The following is a 4,634-nucleotide window of genomic DNA, read 5'->3' on the forward strand; positions in this document are numbered from 1 at the left end:
CAGGGATAGTCACTCAGCGTCAGCATAGGCAGTCTTTGAAGGGATCTGAGATTTCAAAAAAAATTATTCGGTTACATCAGCATCAGGTGCTTGGTAGCTGGTGGTGATCCAAGACTGATTCATTTTTATGAAGGTCAGTCGATCGACTGAGTCAGTGGACAGACGCACCCTGTGATCGGTTACCACGCCTCCAGCAGCACTGAATGTGCGTTCCGAAAGAACGCTGGATGCAGGACAGGCCAGTAGCTTAATTGCATACTGTGCAAGCTCTGGCCAGTGATCCATCCTCAAGACCCAGTAACCCAGAGGATTTTCGGTGGGAAAGGTGTCCAAGTCTGATCTTGCCCCTAGGTATTCCTGCACCATGTAAAACAGACGCTGGCGATAGTTGCTGGAACCGATCATACCTTGGGGCTGCGGACCAAAAAATTGTCTGAACGCATCGGTCAGACGGCCACCTTCTCCACCGCTCCTTCTTTGACTGACCGAAGCCTCAGCAACACGTTGTCCAGAAACAGGAGTTTGTAACCTCCCAGTCTCTGGGAACGTGTTGCACAGACCTTTCTGCAAGGCCTCCCGAAGATGTTTCATCCTCTGCTCCCTCTGCGATGGCAAGATAAGGTCCGCAACCTTACCCTTGTAATGTGGATCAAGGAGGGTTGCCAGCCAGTATTGGACCTTCTCCTTGATACCACGAATACGAGGATCCTTACGCAGGCTTTGCAGGATCAGGGAGGCCATGCAGAGTAGGTTTGCTGAGGCATTCGGTCTAGAGTCCTCTGGGTCACTAAGGACGACATGGTCCGCAGCCACCTCCTCCCAGCCACGTACAAGTCCATGTGTTTCTTGGGACTGATCCCTTAAAGACTGCTGCTGATGCTGAGTGCCAGGCTCCACCTCCATACTGACACAATCTTCCTCCTCCTCCTCCTCCTCGTCCTCTTCCTGTGTGATCGGCGGGCACGCAGGAACACTGTCTGGATAAAGGGGGCCTTGAGAGCTAAGGAAGTCCTCCTCTTCCTGCCTCTGTTCTGCCTCAAGTGCCCTGTCCATTATTCCACGCAGCGTGTGCTCCAACAGGTGGACAAGGGGGACAGTGTCACTGATGCATGCACTGTCACTGCTCACCATCCTCGTGGCCTCCTCAAATGGTGACAGGACAGTGCATGCATCCCTGATCATGGCCCACTGGCGTGGGGAAAAAAAAACAAGCTCCCCTGACCCTGTCCTGGTGCCATAGTCGCACAGGTACTCATTGATGGCCCTCTGCTGCGTGTGCAGCTGCTGCAGCATTGCCAACGTTGAGTTCCACCTGGTGGGCATGTCACAGATTAGGCGGTTCTTGGGCAGGTTAAACTCCTTTTGGAGGTCCGTCAGCCGAGCACTGGCATTATATGACCGGCGGAAATGCACACAGACTTTCCTGGCCTGCCTCAGGACATCCTGTAAGCCCGGGTACCTGCCCAAGAACCGCTGCACCACCAAGTTAAGGACGTGAGCCAAACAGGGCACATGGGTCATTTGTCCCTGTCGGAGGGCAGAGAGGAGGTTGGTGCCATTGTCGCAAACCACCATTCCTGCCTTAAGTTGGCGTGGCGTCAACCACCTCTGAACCTGCCCCTGCAGAGCTGACAGAACCTCTGCCCCAGTGTGGCTCCTGTCCCCCAAGCACACCAGCTCAAGCACCGCATGGCATCTTTTGGCCTGCGTACTTGCGTAGCCCCTTGAACGACTACGGAGCACCGCTGGTTCCGAGGAAGAGGCCATGGAGGAAGAAGAAGAGGAGGGGGTGGAGGAGAGAGGTGTGTCACAATCATTAGCATTTTGGAGGCGTGGTGGTGGAACAACCTCCAACACTACTGCACCTTGTCCTGCATCCTTCCCAGCTGCCAGCAGAGTCACCCAATGCGCCGTGAAACTTAGGTAACGTCCCTGTCCATGCCTGCTGGACCATGAGTCAGCGGTAATATGCACCTTACCGCTGACCGCCCTGTCCAGCGAGGCATGGACATTGCCTTCCACATGCTGGTAGAGAGCCGGAATCGCCTTCCGTGAGAAAAAGTGGCGTTTGGGTACCTGCCACTGAGGAACCGCACATTCCACAAACTCACGGAAGGGGGCAGAGTCTACCAACTGAAAAGGCAGCAGTTGAAGTGCTAGCAATTTTGCCAAGCTAGCATTCAACCGCTGGGCATGTGGATGGCTGGGAGCAAACTTCTTTCGGCGGTGCAGCAGCTGGGGCAGGGAAATTTGCCTGGTACAATCTGACGTCGGTGTACCAAAATCAGATTGCTTACAAGTACTTGGCTGTGACACACCTAATTCTACACCTTCATTCCTCTCAGTGCAGGTCTCAGAGAGGACAGAAGGTCTAGTGGGGTTGGAAATCTCAGCTGATGAGGAGCAAGGAGAGGTCCTCTTTGTTCTTTGGTGTGGGTCTTTTAGATACGCTTGCCAACGAACTGCATGGCAGGTCAACATATGTCTGGTCAAGCATGTGGTACCCAAGCGGGAGATGTTTTGGCCACGCGAGATACGCTTGAGACATATGTTGCAAATAGCAGCGGTGCAATCTGATGCACTCGTCTCAAAAAAGGCCCACACCAAAGAACTTTTTGAATAACGCGCAGAGACTGCAGCGCCCTGCACATGTGGAGCTTTGGGGTGTGATGCAGTCAATGTGCTGCCCTTAGGCTGGCCCCTGGAGGGCATCCTGCCTCGTTGGTGATGTGCCGCCTCCTCCTCCTCCTCCTCCTCTCTCCTATCAGGCACCCACGTTGAGTCAGTGACCTCATCATCCCCTCCCTCCTCATCACTGGAGCAAACCTGGCAGTATGCTGCAGCAGGGGGAGCATGACTGCCAGATTGCTGTCCTTCTTGGGCACCCCCTCTGTCCGTGCTCATGTTACTGCCTTCATCGAGCTCAGTATCATCATCAGAGCCTTCCAAACGCTGGGCATCCTCCTGGAGCATGTACCCAACACTGTGGTCAAACAGTTCGAGGGACTCCTCAGGAGGACATGGTGGGGCTAGCGAAGGAGTCACTGATGACATTGAGCCGAGGGAAGAGGCCGCTGCTTTGCCAGACAAAGTACCCTGGGCATGGGTGAGAGAGGATGAGGAGGATGAGGATGGCTTGGTCATCCACTCGACCAAGTCTTCCGCATGTTGCGGCTCAACATGGCCAGCTGCTGAAAAAAAGGCCAAGCGTGTCCCATGGCCACGTGCTGATGAGGATGCACCTTCTCCACGACCAGCACTAGACACAGAGCCTGCTTGCCCTCTCTTATTGGCTTGTGACTGTCTGCCTCTCCTTCTTGGCCTTCCAGACATACTAATGGCCTGTAGCTGCACTAAGCTGGGATATATATATATATATATATATATATATATGTACTGATACTGCAGCTAGCAAAATCAACTGCCTGCCTGTAGTATGAGAACACCACCAACCTTCTACAGGTAGCTTTAGCTGAACACTGTGAGGTGGACACACCCCACTAACTTGTAGGTTTAGCTGAACACTGTGAGCAGGACGCACTGCACTAACTGTAAATAGTCTAGCTGCCTGACTGTGGTACTAATAGGATCAAAAGAACACCAGCAATTTTCTTCAGGTAGCTGTATTTACTGTAACAAGACAAGCCTGCCTGTCAGTAAGAAGATAACAGAAACGGATCTAGCTGAACACTGTGAGCAGGACGCACCCCACTAGCTTGTAGGTTTAGCTGAACACTGTGAGGTGGACGCACCCCACTAACTTGTAGGTTTAGCTGAACACTGTGAGCAGGACGCACCCCACTAACTTGTAGGTTTAGCAGAACACTGTGAGCAGGACGCACTGCACTAACTGTAAATAGTCTAGCTGCCTGACTGTGGTACTAATAGGATCAAAAGAACACCAGCAATTTTCTTCAGGTAGCTGTATTTACTGTAACAAGACAAGCCTGCCTGTCAGTAAGAAGATAACAGAAACGGATCTAGCTGAACACTGTGAGCAGGACGCACCCCACTAGCTTGTAGGTTTAGCTGAACACTGTGAGGTGGACGCACCCCACTAACTTGTAGGTTTAGCTGAACACTGTGAGCAGGACGCACCCCACTAACTTGTAGGTTTAGCAGAACACTGTGAGCAGGACGCACTGCACTAACTGTAAATAGTCTAGCTGCCTGACTGTGGTACTAATAGGATCAAAAGAACACCAGCAATTTTCTTCAGGTAGCTGTATTTACTGTAACAAGACAAGCCTGCCTGTCAGTAAGAAGATAACAGAAACGGATCTAGCTGAACACTGTGAGCAGGACGCACCCCACTAGCTTGTAGGTTTAGCTGAACACTGTGAGGTGGACGCACCCCACTAACTTGTAGGTTTAGCTGAACACTGTGAGCAGGACGCCCCCCACTAACTTGTAGGTTTAGCAGAACACTGTGAGCAGGACGCACTGCACTAACTGTAAATAGTCTAGCTGCCTGACTGTGGTACTAATAGGATCAAAAGCACACCAGCAATTTTCTTCAGGTAGCTGTATTTACTGTAACAAGACAAGCCTGCCTGTCAGTAAGAAGATAACAGAAACGGATCTAGCTGAACACTGTGAGCAGGACGCACCCCACTAGCTTGTAGGTTTAGCTG

Source organism: Aquarana catesbeiana, linkage group LG01 (genome assembly GCF_042186555.1).
Source record: "Aquarana catesbeiana isolate 2022-GZ linkage group LG01, ASM4218655v1, whole genome shotgun sequence".
Classification (NCBI taxonomy): Eukaryota; Metazoa; Chordata; class Amphibia; order Anura; family Ranidae; genus Aquarana; species Aquarana catesbeiana.